Source organism: Callospermophilus lateralis, chromosome 5, assembly GCF_048772815.1.
Source record: "Callospermophilus lateralis isolate mCalLat2 chromosome 5, mCalLat2.hap1, whole genome shotgun sequence".
Classification (NCBI taxonomy): Eukaryota; Metazoa; Chordata; class Mammalia; order Rodentia; family Sciuridae; genus Callospermophilus; species Callospermophilus lateralis.
In genome coordinates, this window is record NC_135309.1 from 80712608 (window position 1) to 80733286 (window position 20679).

At 33.4% G+C, this 20679-nt stretch overlaps 1 non-coding gene and 1 pseudogene across 1 annotated transcript; both read left to right on the top strand.

Annotated features, from left to right (window-relative positions):
- The first annotated feature begins 7372 nt into the window (after positions 1-7372).
- On the top strand, positions 7373-8232 carry LOC143399288 (RWD domain-containing protein 2B pseudogene; annotated as a pseudogene).
- Positions 8233-18134: 9902 nt separating this feature from the next.
- LOC143400530 (U1 spliceosomal RNA) lies at positions 18135-18300 on the top strand. The gene has a single exon (XR_013091457.1). It is a non-coding gene; the product is annotated as a U1 spliceosomal RNA (small nuclear RNA).
- The last annotated feature ends 2379 nt before the right edge of the window (positions 18301-20679 follow it).

Genomic DNA, 20679 nt, shown 5'->3' on the forward strand with positions numbered 1-20679 from the left:
GATGAGCTTTTATGTATGTCAAACTTGGAAAAGGCTACATGTTGTCCATGAAAAAGTAAATAATTCTTTTAAAAAACTTAGAAGCAGAAATATTTCAAACTTATTTTTGTCATGAGTGTTTCATAGCTACATTAAAATCCACAGTTATGTATCTGTTATTCAAAGAGAGTGTTTTTAATTGACTGATGTTCAACTATTTGTTTAAACATGGCTCTTGAAAATTACTCTGAGATTTTCTTGATTATCAAAGCATAATGGAGTTTACAGATATTAGCCTGAAATTAGTAACTGTCTATCCATTTAATAAGGGAAACACTTGATAACCTAAGCTGGACTTACATGGAAAAATGAAAAGAACAATGAGAGCTAGATGCACCCCTTGACTAGAGCTTATATAAATTTGATTCATATTGACAAAGCTTCTATATCTATTACAAAGGGAAGACAGTATTGGGAGCAATAGCGCCAGCACATATATTAATCTGTGTGTTTCCTGAATGTTTCTCTTTATATCTTTTAGCATTTCTGTGGAAAATTTAGATCTTTTTATTCTCTCTCTCTTTCTCATCTTATGTAGAAATGAAAATGTTTTAGGGTCTGTAAACAAGTCAAGATGGCGCCTGGCATTTTGCCAGAGGGAGTGGTTTGTGAAGTAATGCCAGCAACCATTAAGTGTGGAGATTCCTTATTGGTTGACTGCTGTATCTAGTTTATGTTAATTAGGATAAGCTGTGTGGAATGTATATATACCCCTCCTGTCCTACAATAAACGGCTCCCACTCCTGCTGTATCAATGTACACAAGTTGCTCGTCACCCCCTGGTTATTTTGCTGCAGCCGGACTGCGGCAAAAAAGTAAATGTTTATAGAATGCATAGACTTAAGGGACAAACTGATGGATTCCAGTAATTGCTCAAAAAGGAAGATTTTCTCCTTCCAAAGGTAAGAATAGTTCTAAGATAAAAATAACTGGTGGCATGGGGAGGTGCAGAATGAAAGGAAGATATAGGACATCATGACATTAAAATGGAAAAGGACAGAGGCTTTAGAATTTTGCTTATTCTGTATCCCATCTCTTTGTAGCATCTGAACCACCTGACATCTATCAGTTCAAGTGACTCACCTCATGAGACAGAGTTTGCTGTCTTGGACATCCTGCATGGTGTTTAGGACATTTTTACAATTTTTTTTTTCTGGTAGAGAACTTGAAATAATCAATTTGTAAATTCTCTATAAGCTAGATCAGTATTGTGCCTCTGCCATTTAATATACACTCTCAATTACTTTTTAGTCCCTCGGATATGGAGTTAACAATACCTACGTTCCACTTATCAGAATGTTCATTCATATTAACTAAAACATAGGTTATATTTTCTAGATAACCTGATAGGCTGCTATAGTTTAATATTTTAGATGGCCTTCTCAAGCAAACTAACAAAAATGAAGACGATTAAAGATAATTAGTCTTTTTAAAAAACATTAATATTTTCCTTGGGTATAAAAGCAAGAAAGTCTTATTTAATTTTTTGTGACATTCACTATGTATTTGCAACATCCACAATTTGAAATATCAGCTTTCAAAACCACATGAGAATATTACTTCAAAAGACGTTACTTGTTTTTCAGATATTCTTATTGATATTAAAAAATGCAGTGTATTTCTGTGTGCTCACCTCTTCAAAGAAATGATGCTTATAATATTCTTTAGGGAGGTTAAGTGGGAGCATTTGCAAGTTTTATAATTAGCTCTAAATTTCACCTTTGGAAGGATTTTGCACACAGGTGTTTTATTTAACATCTCAGAATGAATGTGTGGGTATTCTTGTGTTGCCAGTGTGTCATTTTTTTTTTTTTTAAATTTTCAGCAATATGTTGGTGGGTTGCAGTGGGGAAGGTCTTGGTTAGATGTTTGATAGCATGAATGGAAGATTATAAAAAGAAATCTGTTACTATGTATTTGGTAAGATCCATTGAAAATACTATGGAGCATGCTCCCAAATCAAAATACATAATTTTAGTCTTTGAATAGGTAATTCCACTTCTTGAAATTTTATTTAAAGAAGCAGTTATCTAAAAGTAGAATATTATAAGCTCAGAAAAGTTTATAAATTTTTTTCTCTCTTAAATAATACAACTGAAGAACAATGTATGTCTAATCAAATATTGATAGGTTATGATATATCAGCTAAAGAGGAAATAATGTAGAAATTAAAATGACAAATATAAAAAAGAAAAAGGTTTCAAGCAAAATCACAAAGTTGGACTTCAGTTGGTATTTGTAACTGTTTCCATCAGATTAAAGTAAGATAAAAGCACAAAAACAGTTGACTAAACCAGAAAAATTGAATTAAATGGGAATTGTATCAAATAGTATTGAATACATTATTGTATTGAATGTATAATGAATATGTATTATTGGGGGCTAAAATAAATTTATATCAATATCTCCCCTCTAGCAAGAACATATGCTAGTAATGGTGGTATTGAATGATTATTGATATAATATATCTTCAAAATTATTTTGTTTTTGTATTTTATATAACATGTAATTTTATTTTTTAATAAAAGAAATTATAAATAAATTATAGGGTTTACTCATGAAACAAAATGATGATATTTTATTATAAATGTGTTTCTTTGGTCCACCCATCTTTTTTTTAAAAAAAGCACACTTGCATACATTGCCTCAACTTTTTTCTTAAAAGGAAGATATAAAGTAGGTAACTGATAAGAGATATTGTTGACAAATGGAAATTGGTAGGAATTAAAATTAGCTCACTTATACTAATCAATACTTAGAAGACATTGAGGTATACGCATTCATTAGAAAATCATTACTGCACATAAAAAATGTATTTTGAAGCCACACTAATGTGAAACCTTAAAAGATATGTTTATTCCACATCTTAATAGGTGAAGAGTGATAAGGAAGGAATCATTAGTGCCTTATTTGTGAAGTAAAGTAAATGGACTATTGCAGTTTTCTGTGGTCTATCACATTTTCTGCAGATGGAGCTGCTACTGTTTGTGATAGATGAGGGAGAGGAAGGAGGAAAAGAATTTGTTCATCTATATTTCTGAAAGTCAAAATGTGAAATGAATAATACCTTAAAATTTTCATTAAATTCTTTTTAGCTTTCTTAATAATCTTTATAGTCTTAAAAGTTTTTCATAAACTACTTGAATCACATTGTTGAATTTGTCTGTTACCCGTCTATAAACAAAGTTCAGTAATTTTTCATGTCATGTATTTTTATTGTTTAAACTGATAATTTATCACATATCTCACATCACCATTTATTTAATTCAGAGTATGAATTAGTAGTACCAAAATGATTTACTTAAAGTTACAGAGAGAAAGTTTAAGTATAAATCACATTCAAATAATGTATGTAGGATCTGAGTATCCTTGAATGTACAGAATGCATTCTGGGAAAACTCTTAATTTCACAGAAGCAGCCACCAAAGGTAACTTAAAAAAAAAAAGTTTCAGAATGAATATTTTAAACCTAGATTTTGTTGAACGATTCCATTGTTATATTGTCAAAGAATACATAAAATCATTGGATTTTTCCCCCCATCGTTTTCTATCAAATTGAAGTGACCTTACTGGAAGGCAATTGATATTTACACAACAAATATAAAATAATGTTTTCTAGTGTAGAAACTGGCATATTTTACATTTGCAAGGTGGAACTATATATTGCATATGTTTACAATGTGATTCTGATGAATTATTGATGTAACTTTTGTCACCATATTTTTTCACCAAACAACAAGATATTTAGTCATTAAATGGAAGGGGGTCATAAAATTACAGGAGCCTCAAGTGAAATTTTACTTGTTGTAGAGAAAAGATGTTAAAAATCTCATTTTGTTGAGAAATACATAAAAACTAGTTTTGAAGTTAATACAAATAATATCCTCAGAAAGAAATGGAGGGCTGAGGTTGTGGCTCAGCTGTAGAGCGCTTGCCTAGCACATGTGAGGCTCTGGGTTCTATCCTCAGCACCATATAAAAATAAATAAATAAAAGTATTGTGTCCAACTATAACTAAAAAAATAAATATTAAAAAAAGATTGGCAAACATTAAGAAAGAAAGAAAGAAAGAAAGAAAGAAAGAAAGAAAGAAAGAAATGGAGGTGGCTATTGGAAAGCAATCTTTTTCCTAAATGTAATGCTCATGATTTTATTAAATCAATAATGTACAATGTGAAAAATCACTTACTATTGTATGAAAAATTCGCCTGGCATTAGCTTTATTTTTAGACTGATATCCCTAAAGTACACGGTATGTTTGTGTGTGTGTGTGTGTGTGTGTGTGTGTGTGTGTAATATGGATAACCTTCTATATTTGAAGGAGGCATATTTACTTGTTCATGAAATCATATACATGATAAAGAAGAGGTTTTTACTTTATGACATATATAGGAAATTGGAAAAGAAAATCAGATATAAAAGAGATGCATGAGTAGCTAATATGTGTATAAGTGTGTGATGGTGGTGGGGTCTTCTTGGTAACTTCAGTGTTATCCTCTTAGAAAATTCATTAATTTCCTGATATATTTTATCTCTTTTAACCAAGCTTAGTCTGTCTCTGCTTCCTGGTGACCATATCCTGAGATGCTTTTCTCCACTATACCCTTCTGCCATGATGTTCTGCCTCACTTTGGGCCCATAGCAATGGAGCTGTCTGCCTAAGGACAAAGACCTCTGATATCCTGAGTCCTCAATAAACTTTTGTCAGATCCTTTGGTCATAGCAATGAAAAACCTGACAAAAACAAAAATTGGTACTGAGAAGTGGGGCTGTTGCTATGATTAACTTGACTACCTGGTTAACAAGCTTTAGGAATTTTGGGAATTTGTTGAGAAATTTGAAAAGTTTAATGATGCAAGTTCGAAAAAAATTAGAATGTTGTAAGAAGAGCTTAATGGGCAATTCTGGTGGGAGCCCAGAAGACTGGGATGTCTACAGAATGATGGATATAGAGACAGACTCATGAGGTTGCAGAGGAAAAAGAGGACTCTCTCATAAATTTGACTAGAGACCATTCATGTTACATTCTGGCTCAGAAGCTGTGTATGCTTTGCCCATGCCCTGGGACTTTTTATGAGGCTGAATTTAAAGGAGATGTACCAATTAAGAAGTTTCCAGGCAAAATAACATTCAGGTGGTGGTATTGCAGGCAGCTTTTAACCAAGTTTACTATAATAATCAGGAGCAGAAAGTGGAGCAGAAAGATTTGAAAAACTTGGAGTTCAGCCAGAAAAGTGCCAGTAAAACCAAGGCTAAGGAAGTTGTGGTTGGTAAAAAGACTTTACAGTCACTAAAGAAATGCTAAGTACTTAGAAGGGAGACAATAGGAAAGATGGTTTGTGGACATCTCAGAAATTGGCAAGAGGACCCCCATCTCAGGCTCAAGGGTATAAAAATCAAAATTCCTTTGAAAAGAGACCAGTGGGGCAACCATACTTGCATAGAGAGGCCTTTCCTTCTTTCTGTGCCCCCATTTCTCCCTGTAGAATGGAAAGATTTATTCTGTGCCTTTATATATGGGTATATATCACATGCTTTTTATTTATATAAGGGGACCATGCTGAGTTTATTCTAAGTCTCAGAGGAGATTTTGGCCTTGGATTTCTGGGTAGTACCAGAATTTTTAAGACTATGTGGTCTTTTGGAAATGGACTGAATATATTTGTATTATGAGATTGAGCATAAACTTTTGGGGATCCTGGGCAAAATGTTACAAATTATTGTGTGCTTTATATATGGATATGATTTCTAGATAGTATATTTATATTTTTGATAGCACAACAACAGTTTGATAGTCATGCTAATGGATTACAGGGTAGAATGGTTTAGATATAAGGTGTCCCCCAAAAGTTTCTATGTGAGACAATGCAGGAAAGTATAGAGGTGAAAAGATCAGGTTATGATAGTTTTACCTAGTTAGTGCAGCTATAGTTTTGAATTGATTAACTGGGTGATAACAGTAGGCAGGTAAATGTGGCTGGAGGAGATGGCTTCCTGGGGTCTGCTTTTGGGGTCAACATTTTGTTTCTGATGAGCCATTCTTAGTTTTTCTCTACTTCTTAATGGCTACGCCCTGAGATGTTTTTAACTACCACACTCTTCTACCTCACTTTGGGCCCAGATGAGTGGAGCTGGCTAAGGACAGAGACCTCTGAAAGATGCCCAGATAAACTTTTGCACCTCTACGTTGTTATTGTCAGGTGTTTTTTCTTTTTGGGTCATAACAATAAAAAACCTGCCTACCACAGTTCCCAAACTCAAATCTCCATGACACCATACCATTGTGCAAATGAGCAAAGTAGGCTGAGTATAAACACAAAATATTTTTTCAGGGCCTAAGCAGAGCTATGAGGAGGTAGACAGTTCTAGCCAATAGTTGCCTTAAAGGAGTACAAGGTCACTGTTTCAAGACCCTCAAAACTTAAAAAAAAAAAAAAGACTATGGAGCAAGTGTAATCAGTGTGTTCATTGTATCTTGACCTTGTTTTTTTATTTTTGATTCTGTGCAAGATGATTTAATCTTATATTTGTTACATTCTATAGAGAAGAGCAATCACTACTCTATTTTAAAAAATGTATAGCTGAAAAGCTTAGTTAATCATTAAAGCATTCATTGTTGGAGATATGGTCTGGTATTTAATAGGCAGGCTGGTCTAATACACTGTTTGCTTCACTACACGTTTCAGTAAGAATGACTAGATAATTATAAATTAATAATTGAAAGCTGTGAGAAAAAGAGTGATAAGATTTGATTTGCATTTAGAACAATATTCTTTGCGATGTGAAAGTGGCATGGAGACAGCAACTGGGAAATGACAATGAGGTTGGGGTGGAGAAATACAAGTCTGAAAACTAAGACAAAGAAGCAACTGGGGGGTCAAAAAACTACCCTGCTGTTCCAAGTACAGAGGAGAAAACACGCGGCTACATTCTGGACCAAAAGGTCAGGACAATTCTGACTTTGGGATTCGCTAGCCTCTGTGTGGGTAGGGGGAGCGCTCTCCCATTACCCCCAAGCCGCTCTGCAGGACGGGCTGAAGCTTGGAGTCACCCTGCCCTGGGAGTTTGTCTCCTGAAGGGATCTGAGGTAACCTGTAGCCAGGAAACCCGGGCTTACAGCAGTGATGGAGCCAAGGCTCTAGATGTGTATCCTGATCCTCAGACTAAGTAGCACCAGGAAGATATGAAGGTCAAAGCTTTACATATAATAGCTGCTTGATAAACTTTTTCCAAAGATGGACAAGAATGATGTGAGGACACCACTGATTTAAATAATGATGGTTGATTTTACAAAAGAAAATCTTTTTAAGAAGAAACTTATAGATGTTCAAAAATGATTGTGATAGAGCAAGCAGAGGCCCAGCTCTCTTAGTTAGACCTGCTCCCAGTATTCTGGGGAGAATGAGCTAATAGTGAATGACCAACTGGCTTTAGCAGAACTGAGAGATTGTATTGAAAAGAAGACTATGGAGGGACGATCTTCAAAAGTTTACTATACCATCAACATGAACCTAGACATATCTGAGAAATCAATGGAGATATTTTCTCTGGCCTACATTCTTCCCTTTAAGTACCCTGAAGTTCTGCCTGAAATTACTGCCAGATCAGTATTATTAAGTAAAACCCAGCAGACCCAGCTGAACACAGATCTGACCGCATTCCTGCAGGAGAATTGTGGATGAGATGTCTGTGTATTGAATGCCACAGAATGAGTTAGAGAACAGGCTGTCAGCAGAGATGCCCCATCTTCTCCCACCACAGAAAGTATAGTCCAGCTAGTTGAGTCCCATTCTTACAAGACTTTGGATCTATAGCCATAACATCTATAACAAATGCAAAAGAAAGAATAGTCTAGAGTGGGCCAAGGAGCTTCCCCGGTCTGGGTTTAGCATGCCTGGGAAACCTGGTGGTGTTTATGTGGAAGGTCCACAAAGTGCCTGTGAAGAATTCTGGTCCAGACTCAGAAAATTAAACTGGAAGAGAATCTTAATTTGCCATCAAGAAGACATTCCTTTTGATGGTACAGATGATGAAATGGAAAGACAAAGGAGATTTTCCATTTTTGAAGAAAAAGTGTTCAGTGTTAATGGAGCCAGAGGAAACCACATGGATTTTGGTCATATGTATCAGTTCTTAAATGCCAAAGGATGTGGGGATGTTTTCCAGATGTTTTTTGGTGTAGAAGGACAGTAACTAAGGAGAAAAGTGGTTGAAAGTATTTTGTCACTGTTAACTTTTTGTGTTTTTTTTCCACTCTTTCTTGAGAGATGAAGTAGTTTTAAGTACAGTGGCACACACCTATATTCCCAGTGACTCAGGAAGCTGAGGTAGGAGGATCACAAGTTCCAGGCTAAAAACTAAAAAAGGGTTAGGAGGGTAGCTCTGTGTTGGAGCACTTGCCTGTATTCAATCCCCAGTACCACAAAATAATTAACTAATCAGTTTTAAGAAAGATTGATTTTATTTTAGTTCTATTCTTGAATATTAGGGTAAAAATAAAGCAAGAAAAAGAAGTGTAGTTGATAAAAATGTCATGATTTAAAGAACTGAGTTTCAATTTTTAATCTTTAAGTTACCAACAGAAATTTCTTGACATAAAAATTACCTGTGCAGACAGATCTTAAATATAAAGATGACTAAACACAGATGGGAATAAATAAATGAGTAAAAAGAAAGAAATTACTTATATAATGTTGGTGGCACAACTTGCCAGCCATTCCCAACACCCCCTTTTCCTTTACCTGCCATCAATAAAGAAGTTGGGAAAGCTTAACTGCTCACCTTCACAGCCTGTGTTGCAGCTACAGGTACCCTTGGGACACTTTTGCAGGATTTCTGGGAAATACTTGCTTCCCAATAGAAGTGATAAAAGTGGCTAAGCCATCTTTTCCCCTATTTTTGAAATAAATAGTGAAGTTATGGAAGAAACTGGAGTGGTCCTTTCAAACGCGATAAAGGAAAGATCATGGGAACCAAAGAGATACCAGTGCTCATCATGTTGGACTGCTGATCCAGTATCATCCTCTGACTATCTGTAGATATCTTATATGAAATAAAACCAGTTTTATTTAAGTTTCAAAAAGAAAGAAGGAAAGTGGCATGGAAGTAGTGGTATGTTAGGATCTAGATTTGCTTGCAGTCATTTTTGGAGAGGACCAAGCAACACTAACAGAAGGCAAGCACCCTCTATTAGTAAATTGGTGTGTAAGCTTGGAAAAATTTCAACACCTTCAAAGTTGGGTTTTACATTAAATAACATTAACACCTGACTCATCAGGTTGTTTGGAGGATTAAATGAACCAATGTGGAGAAAGTGCTGAGTCCATGAGGAGGGGAGCTGCAGTTATGGCTCCTGGTTTCTAGTGTCAGTGATGCAATAGATAGGAGTTCTCTTAATTAAGGTAGGAAATATATAAGATAGGCAGCTTTTGAAGATGACCATGGTTATTTCATCTTGGGATGTATAATGTTGAAATTACCAGTGGAAATCTGATTGGAAGAACTTTGGTAAGAGTGTATTGATGTAGTTTTGTTAATTTACATCTCTGGAATATTTTAATGATATCTTATAAACTGAAAATGTATTAAATGTCAGGAATAGAACATCTGAGAAGAATGACAAAAAAAAATCATTAAACTTCCAACACCTCATGTTGTCTGATAGTTATTACAGTATCAATTATTTCTTTGCCAATTTATTTTTAGAATTCTCCAAAGATGTGCTCTGTTCACTCTCCTCATTTCTTCATCTGATACTTGTTTCTGTCCTACATAAATTTGGCTTCATGCACAGTATTCATACAGAAACAATTTCTCCACATTTTCCTTCTTTCCACATCCAGACCAATACTTACTAAGTTTTATCTATTTGGTAATAGCAATAACAGCTGCTGTAGTGCTATATCTGTGTGACTTTAATTTGTATTTCTTTTCTGAATAGAGCTTTTGAGTAGCTTTTTCATATATTTCTGGATAAAATAACTTCTTCATGCATTCCTACTGGGATTTTCCAGTTATTATTTTATTTAACTTCTCTTCTTTACTTTTAAAACATTTGAAAATACTCATATTTTTTATCTGTTCATATTTTTACATGCTCAAGTGATATTTCTCTTCCCATTTGGAACACTTTTCACTTAATAGCTTGTTCCTATCTTATCAGATTTTAAAACTTCAAAGTAATTTTTAATTTACACATTTTTCTCCTTTGAAGGGTTCAAATCACCTACCATTTTGAAAATAAAGGTCTCATTATTCACCACTTCTATTCACTACATTTTTTGTGCATAACAATTATACTGAATAATAGGTTTCATTGTGGCATATTGGACATGCACACAATTTGATCAGCTTGAATCCTTACTATCTTTCCTTATTCTCTCTTCTTCTCCTTCTCCCTCATCACTTTTTGTTACCTTACTGGACTACCTTATATGTCCATGAGGTGTCTTTTTACCTGTTTTGTTCTCTAGCTTCCACTTACGAGAAAAATGTTTGAGCCTTGACTTATTCTGGTTTATTTCATTTAACATGATGCTCTCCAGTATCATCCATTTTCCTGCAAATTATGTAATTTTGTTCTTCCTCATGACTGAAAATGACATTATGCATGTATGCCACAGGCTTTGTTTTTTTAAAAAATCCATTTCTCTGTTGATAGACACTAGGCTGGTTCCATAAACTGTAATTGTGGAATTATAAACATGGATATGTATGTGTTGCTATGATATGCTGACTATAATTCTCTGGGGGTAAACACCAAGGAATGGTATAGGTGGATCATATGGTTATTCCATTCCTGTATTTTGAGGAAACATCATACTGATTTTCATAGTAACTGTACTAATTTATAGTTCCACCACTACTGTATATTAGTTCCCCTTTTCCTGTGTACTCATTAGCATTTATTGCTATTTGTATTTTTGATGATTGCCATTCTAACTGGAGTGAAATAAAATTTCAATGAAGTTTTGTAATTTTTGGCCATCTGTACTTCTTTGAGAAGTGTTGGTTAAGTTAATTTGCCCATTAGTTGAACAGGTTACTTGTTTTGTTTGTAGTGAGGTTTTTTTTTTTTTTTTTTTTGAGTTCTTTTCATATTCTGTATATTAAACCTCTATCAAAAGAGTATCCTGAAATTTTTTTCTCCCATTTTGTATGTTCTCTGTTTGGGCTGTTTAGTTGATGTTTGTTTGTTTGTTTTCCAATACAGAAGTTTCTAGTTTGATGGCTTCCTATTTATTAATTCTTGGTTTTATTTCCCTGAGCAATAGGAGTCCTACTGAGGAAGTTGGTAACAATACCTGTATCTTGAAATTCTTCCACTGTAGCTAAAAAATTTCCAGTCTTATTCCTAGGTCTTTGATGCATTTTGAATTGACTTTTGTGTAGAGTGAGAGATGGAGATATAGTTTTAATCTTTCAATCTAGATACCAGGTTTTCCCAGTACTTGTTAATGAGGCCATCCTTTCCTCAAAAGAAATTTTTGGCACCTTTGTTAAGAATCAGATAAAGGTAGCTGTGGGGTTTGTCTCTGTGTCCTGCATTCTGTTTCATTGGTCTACATGTCTATTTTTGTGCCAATACTAAGCTTTTTCCATTACTGTAGTTCTGTAGTACAATTTGAATTTGGATATTGTGATAACTCCAGTTTTTTGGATTTTTTTTTTGCCAATTGCTTTGGCTATATTGGATCTTTTGTTGTTCCATATAAGTTGCAGGCTTGCATTTTCCTTTTTAAAATTTTTTTTATTGATTTTTTAATATATGATAGTGGAATGCATTAAAATTCATAGTACACATATAGAGCACTATTTTTCATCTCTCTGGTTGCCTACAAAATATATTCACACCAATTTGTGTCTTCATACATGTGCTTTGGATAATGATGTCCATCACATGCCACCATCATTTCTAACCCTTGTCCCCTCCACTTCCCTCCTACCCCTCTGCCCTATCTAGAGCTCTTCTATTCCTCCCATGCTCCACCTTCCTACCCCACTATGAATCAGCCTCCTTATATCAGAGAAAACATTGGTATTTGTTCTTGTGGGATTGGCTAACTTCACTTAGCATTATCTTCTCCAATGCCATCCATTTACCTGCAAATGCCATGATTTTGTTCTCTTTTATTGCTGAGTAATATTCCATTGTGTATATATGCCACTTTTTTTTAATGCATTCATCTACTGAAGGGCATCTAGGTCGATTCCACAGTTTAGCTATTGTGAATTGTGCTGCTATAAACATTGATTGATTTTGTCTGTTCATGTACATCGGAGACTTTCCATCTTATAATGTATGTATATATTTATTTATTTATATTTATTTTTTTAGTTGTAGATGGACAGAATACCTTTATTTTATGTGTTAATTTTTATGTGGTACTGAGGATCAAATCCAGTGTCTCACCCATGCTGGGCGAGTGCTCTATCACTGAGCCACAACCCCAATGCCATTCTGGTGTTTTGATTAACATTTTCAGTATTCTATAATTTTGCTTGTGGAAGTTTTTTATTTCTTTCTTAGGTTTATTCTGAAGTATTTTGTTTTATTTTATTAGAATTTATTTTTAATATATTTCAAAACATATATATTATAAAAATAAATGTAAATGATTTTTTCAAATGCTTTTTAAAATCTATTGAGATGACCATGTAATATTTTTCCTGCATCCTATTTATATAGTGCATTACAAATATTGATTTTTGTAAGTTGAACTATCTTTGCATCCCTGGAATGAAACCAACATGATCCTGATGTACAGTCTCCTTAATATGTTGCTGGTTTTGATTTGTTAATATTTTATTAAAAATTTTTTGCATTTATGCTCATTGAGGATATTGGTCTGTAGTTTTCTTTCCTGGAAGTCTCCTTATCTAGTTTGGGTATCAGGATTAAACTGGTTTCATAGATTGAATTTGAGACCGTTTCTATCCTTTCTATTTTATGGAATAATTTTAGGAGCTTGGAATTAGCTCTTCTGTAAAGGTATGGTAGAATTCATCTGTGAATCCACTGGTCCTGGATTTTTTTATTTTTATTTTTATTTATTTATATTTTTTGAGGACATGTTATTACTGCTTTAGCCTCATTGCTTGGTATTTATCCGTTTGTGTTTTCTATATCCTCTTGGTTCAATTTTGGTAGTTCATTAAGTATCTAGAAATCTACCCATGTTTTCTGGATTTTCCAATTCCTTGGAATGACTTTCAAAGTCATTCTTGTTTTTGTTCTCAAAGAATAAATTTTGTTTCATTAATCTTTTTGATTTTTTAAATTTTCTAATGTATTAGTTTCAACTCTGATATTCATTATTTCTTTCCCTCTACAGTTCTTGGGAAAGGCTTGTTCTTCCGAGACCATAAGATGCATCATTAGGTTCTTTATTTGGGATCTGGTCATTGATGATGGGATTTCCTCTTCCTTTCTTTATGCTAAGGTGTTAGCAGGGTTAGGTTGTGTATAGAGCAAGGTATGTTGGGCTGGGGTTCTCAGCTGCAGAACATCTTCCCAATGAACTTGAAGGGTCACACTAGATTTCTAACAATTCACAAAAAAAGAGGGAAATAATAATAACAACAGCAGTGAATGATATACAACATTAATGTAAATACCAGGTGTCAACTATGACATCCACAGCATTTAAAATCACAAAACTAGAATTAATAATAATAATAATAATAATAATAATAATAATTTAGCATTATTAGTAACAATGTTTATGACAGCAATAATAACAAAGAGCAATTAAATAAATATGGATTAAAGTATAAACCAGATGTTGATTATAACAACTAAGATACTAATAACTACAATAGTATGGATGGTGGGGACAGAAATTACATAAACTAGGTAATTTTAACAGATTACAAAAGTACAGTTTATTTAAAAAGAAGAAATGGGACAAAAGACAAAAGAAAGTCTCAAATTTTAAAAATGTAAAAAAGAGATAAAGAAGATGAGAGAGGTTAAAAAAAGAAAAAAAAAAAGAGGGCTAGAAAATAAAAGCCATAAAGCAGGAACAAAGGGGGAGAGAAGAAGAGAAAGAGTAACAAAAAAGCACATTAATTCTCAAAAAACAAAACAAAGCAAAATATTAAAGTCTAGTAAAAAGTAATAATGATAAAAAGCAAACAAGAAGAAAATATGTGCATATATGTACATGCATATGTTCATATATTTTTCATATATATGTATGTATATATATATATACATACATATATTTATACACATATGAACAATTAGCAACTACAACAACAAAAATTCTAAGTGAAAAATAAAACATTATCTCTGCTGAGGTAGTTGGAACTGTGAACAGGGATGGGTACTCACTGCTTGTGCTAGATTGACCTTCTCTTCTTTTTGGTTCTTCTTGGGCTTCTCCTTTCTTATGGAGAGCAAGGACTGGAGGTTGTTTTCCACATTTCTGTGTTGGTCTCTATCTGGCATCTGTAGTGGCCTGGGACTGAGGCTGGTTGAAAATTTACTACATCTTTCTGAAAATTGCTGTATTAAAATTTGGCTTCAATGATAAGCCTTTTTCCTTGTCTCTTTTAACTTCTATTGTGTCCTGCCTTTATTGTTGGCAAGCTCACCAGTCTCTACCCTATTATATATATATATACATATAATATATATATATGTATATATATATATATATATATACATATATATATTATATGTATATATATTTTAACTCATCAAGATTCTTTTACTTTCCATAATCTCCCTAAGTTTTTGTGTCTGCGTTCACAGCCTCAGCTGCTACTTGTATATAAATTACTAAAGAATGTCTCCAACCCAGAAGTTATTTTTTGATCTTGAACTATTTATCTCATATTCGCTTGAATTTTTTATTTGGATATTCAAAGTTCTCACATCTTTTTTGTTGTTGTTTTTTCCTGTTCATTTATTTTTCTTAAGCTCCATTTACTTCTTTATAGTTCAAGCTATAGAATTTTCTTGTTTGAATCACTGAAGTAATGTCCTATTCTGTTCTCATAGATACCCTACTACCACAAACAACATTCTCCATTTAAATAACTATAGTTACAAAGTAAATTTTCTGCTTAAACTATTTGTTTTTCTACCAAGTTAGTATATATTATATGCCAGATAAGTGCCACACTCCAAGTACAAAGAACATATGGTAAGCAAACAGAAAAATTCCTCAGTTGAATAGATTTTACAGTCTGAAAGGGAAAACCTTATAGTACAACACACATTCATATATACAAAATGAATTGTAAGGTAGAATATATGTTTCAGAGGCTGGGCTTGGTGGCATATTCCTTTAATCCCAGTGGCTCTAGAGGCTGAGGCAGAAGGACCACAATTCAAAGCCAGCTTCAGCAATTTAGCAAGGCCCTAAGCAATTCAGTGAGGGTCTCTCTCTCTCTCTCTCTCTCTCTCTCTCTCTCTCTCTCTCTCTCACACACACACACACACACACACACACACACAAAGGGCTTGGGATGTGGCTCAGTGACTCAGTAGTTCAGTGTCCTTGGTTTTGGTCCCTGGTGTATATATATGAGAGAGAAAAGACAAAAAAAAAAATAGGGAAAAGTGCAGTGCTCTTTTATTTCTTGGTGGCTTCTCTGTTGAAGCAAAATTTGAGGATGGCAATAAAGGGAGAAGACAAAGATATCTGCATTTGGAAGAAGAACATCTCAGCAATAAGAATAGCTAGATAAAGGTCCTGATTGGGAGACATTCTTGGCCGGAAAAAATGAATTGCCAGTCAGGAAAACCAAGGTAAAAAGCATCATGGTGAGGGTTTGGAAAGAGCAGGGGATGCAAAGAGGATGGTACAAAATGAGGGAAGGTTTCTTAAAGCTAGGGAAGAATTCCAGATTTTAAACTAAGGGCAGTGGATAATTGTGAATAGGCAACACTAAGTTATGGATTTATATTTTAAGGCAATCTCTTAGACTATTTACAGATAAAAAGATTTTAGGAACACAAAAACAAAAGTAGCAAGACAAATTAGGAATAATGCAATGACTCAGAGAAACAGATATGACCTAGGGTGCAAAAATGAAGGTAAAAATGTGAATAAATTAAGCAGATATTTTGATAGTTAAATACAGAGATATCTTAATGCATTAGGTGTGTGATATAAGAGAAAGAGAAGCAAGAAGGATGGTTATAAATATTTTTCTAGAGCAATCAACTGAATTATTATACAATTGCTGGAGGTGGGAACAAAGACAAGTCTGGGGGAGGTTCGAAAGTGCTGTCTTGAAGTGTTAAGTTTGTGGTGCCTAGCAGACACATAAAGTGCATTGGTGACTGTGCAGGCAGGCATGTTAGCCAGAAACTCAAGGATGAGGCTGGAGTTAGAGATCTAAATTAGCCATCCAACAAATACATGGTATTTTTTAAGAATGGGACTAAATATGATCGCACCTTAACAAAAATAAGTATTAAAGTCTAACTGGCCAGGCAGTCTGAAACTGACTCTACAGAAACCACCAGAAAATTGGACATACTAATATGTACACATTGTATAAATACATAAATGAATTCATTTCCATAGAAATTGTAATACAGAGTAAGTTTGATCAAAGAGAACAGGAATTGTTTCTTTTTCTTTCTCCTTCCCCTACCCCACCTTTGTTTCTTGTTTATTAGATACCCACTGTTGATCCAGGTCAGCAGGCCAAAACTTTAAGACAAGCCTTTGACAGCATCCTCTCTGATGAAGTACTAAAATTTCTGTAAAGGAGAAATAATACCACAATTCCTCACTTCACATTTGATTCCAGTATAAACGACTCTTTGAGAGTCATTGAAATATGTGTATCTACTTCTAGTGAGAGACATGACATATGAGTTACAGTTTTGTAAGACAAGAAACTGGATATTTAAACTGCTCTACAATTATAGGCATTTATCATTAAATTAGAGAAGGATAGATTAGTATAAGTGTAGTATCATTCCTAAATCACCTGAAATTATTAACAATTTCATAATGTCTTGTATTTATTGCAGTTAATCAATTTTTCTTAATTTACTTAAGTATTATAGTACATGTGTGTTCCAAATTTCTCTTCAGTGGTCTGCAGGTGCCAAGAGTTTGAGAAATATTGCATTAATGATTGGTTTAATTTGTGAAACAACTATTTCAAACATACTCCAGTAGTGTGTAACTAAAATATTATCATTTACCCATTCTCTTGGAATATAGTCTTTGTTTATGAAAAACCAAAGTATTTGATGATTGAGAAAAATAGCACTTTTCCAGGATCCAAAAACCACATGCAGCTTCTATTAAATTCTTCATATATTTGGCTGATAATAAATGCCAGGTTTTAGTTGAGTCAGGGGTTTTAAAAATAAATTTCATATATGATCCATCAAAGAATACATTTGTTAACAAAAATAAATACATTAAACAATTATTCTAAAAGATGTTAAATCCACTTTAAAATAATTATGTATGGTAATTTCTCTCCTTTGTGAGAAATAAATGTTTTGTACTAAATCTTGCCCCTTTTTTCCTCCATAGAATTAAGGAAAAGAAGAACAAGAATTAAAGGAAATATTCATATGGTAACGGATTAGGGGAGTGAACCCAGGGACACTTAACCTTTCAGCCATATCCCCAGCACTTTTTTGATAGGGTCTTTCTGAGTTTTTTAGGACTTCACTAAGTTTCTGAAGCTGACCTTGAAATCATGATTCTCTTGCCTCAGCCTTCTAAGCCGTATTTCTATTTATTTGAATTCAAGATCTCTCCTTCCCTTAAAGATAGTCATAAGAATATTTGTGGAAAAACTGTATTCAACTTTTTCTAATAGAAAACTATAACGTGTTGAAACCATCCCCATTTTTTAACTTCTAAAATGCTTTCAACTAATCAGTTAGGCATGAAATTCTTGAAATAAAACATGCCTTCAAATCTTTCTCTTCCTAAACCTGAAAATAAAAATTGCCAACTTCAGGGGAATTTGCAACACTAAAAACTAATATTTTATAGGATTTCAATGTAACAATAAAAAATGGTAGATATGTCTAGAAACAGAAAGAAGGTTCATTAGATTTCATGTTTAATTTAGTCACAAATCTATTTAAGAGAATCATATGAATACTTACCTGGCAAGGGAGATGCCATGGTCACAAAGGTGATTTTTCCAGGATGAGGTTTATCCACTACACTCCAGATAGGCTGACCCCTGTGATTTTCCCAGATGTAAAAGCTGGCAGCATAATTTTTGGTAGTAGGGGACTGCATGTGTTTGTGCTTTCCCATGTCTAAAAAAAAAGAAAGTAAGAAAGAACAGAATGAATGAACAGAAAGAAAACCACATGAAAAGAAGTTTCTAAATTAATGGGTTAATCTATATTTCCTCAAAAATTCTTCCAAAGAGCAGAATCTTTTACTTTTGTTTCAGTATCTTCTCTAATCTTCCAATTTGGGGATTTTTAATCTGATTATGATTAGGGTTATAAAGATATAATCATATTACCTTAGTTGTCAGACAAAAATGAACCATGAAAGCAAGGTTTCAGTTTGTAGCATTTTCTTTACTAGAAAATTCATCATCATACCTCATACCTCAGCTATGAGGAAGGATGAGGGAGGAAAAGAAGGAAGCCATGAAGAAGGGAAGGGATGAAGGAAGGAAGGGAAGCAAGGAGAGGGAAAAAGTCCAAAGAAGGGGGGGGGGAAGGCTTCTTAGTCTGGTTCATTATAACTATTTCTTGATTTGGGTCTAAAAGTTAATATAGATATCAGGTAAAATCCATTGGACTCATTTTTCTTATATTAGTAAGTGCTCCTCTTCAATTGCCTAATTTAGAATTTCACTGAAATATCTACAAATGAAGCTATGCATCTCAGTGATAATAGTTCTAAACTGAATTAGGCACCTAATCTGCTTACTATAACTTTATAGCCCAATAGCAATTTTGAAAAGTGGTCTTTATTTTGGAAATTCTAAAAACTTAAAAGCAGCAGCTACCAACAACAGGATGGCTTTGGAATGAAGTGGATAATAACAATCTTTCAAGAACCAAATTAATTAGCTGCCACCCTTTCCTAAGGAGAAAGTTTGTACTTGCACATTTCTCAGAAGATATTAATTTGACAAAAGGACCATGACTAAACAACTTAGCCTGCTTAGGATCATTTAACAGGGTATAATGAAATAGAACCATATATTGATAGACTGAATTTCTTTTGCTAGGAGTAGACAATATTCTCAGACTACAATAGAAGACATTTGTAGAAAGATCCCATTATTTAAAATTCCTCTAGGGTTCTTTTTATTTTATTTGCTAGAAAATATAATTTCAAAATAATTCCAAAGCAATATCAATTTTCAATTATTAATAGATAAGGTTGAAAAAACAATAACAGTTTGAAGAGGAAAGACAAATGCAAGGGAAATATTTTCTGTCCCATCCTTAATTCCCAGACTTTCAAAATCTTCATTGTAGTACTTAAGAATTGGATTGAGGAATTTAATAATATTTTGTAAGAATATTTTCAGTACCCATACAATACAAATTTAGTGAACATGCATATAATTGTTTGAAAGAGTTTGGCTTAGAATTTCAAGATGAAATAGTTCTTTTAAAATATAATCAAGGAATTTTAGAGCTACTTTCTTTTAAGACAGTGTTCTAAACTCTGAAAGGCTAAGTGACAGAAAAACTGCCTTAAGATCTTTTAAGAGAGGCAAAATGATTTGATGTTTCCCAAGCTTCAACACAGTTGCTTATGAATATGATTCTTGCATTTGCTTATAGAGTATTTATTATAACTTCACACAGGAAATTACTGTGCATCAGTATCCTCCTAGATGGATCCAATCATAGTAGTGCTTTAGTATGTTTGTAAATAATTGACTTAGAACCAAGCTTAATTTAGTGCATGGAAAGCAATTTAAAAATATAGCATAATATGTAAATACATACTATTAATAGTAATATGCTACATTTATACATGCATTCCTATCCTGTTTTTTGGCATATGTGTGTATGCATGTGTGTGCATGTATGTGTGTTTATGTATATATTTGCACACACATATATACATATGTATATATAATATTGAACATTTTCTTTTTAAATAACTGTTGGCCATTTGCATGTCCTCTTTTGAGAAATGTCATTTGGGTCCCTTCCTTGGTTTTAATAGGTTGTTTTCTTGCTATTGAGTCCTTTGAACTCCTTAAATATTCTGGATATTAACACTTTACTGGATGTATTGCTTTCATATATTTTCTCCCAGTGCACAGATTATCTTTGTGTATTGCTGATTATTTTCTGTGTGGATACAGTTTAGTTCGATATAATCCCATTTGTCAACTTTTGCTTTTGTTGATTGAATTTTGGTGATCAAATCCAAAATCACTGCAGATCAATGTTGATCAGTTTTGTTTTCATTTATTCTTTTTCTAATACTAGTTTTACAGCCTCAGGTAAATCTCCAGCATTCAGGTATTATGTATAAGTATTTAATCCATTTTTATTTGAATTTTGTAGATGGTATGAGATATAGGTCTGATTTTTCTCTTCTGCATATGGATATCCAGTTTTAATATCACCATTAATTTAAAACACTTTCTGTTATTCATTATGCATTTTTGATATCTATGTTGAAAAATCAATTGACTGTTCCTATA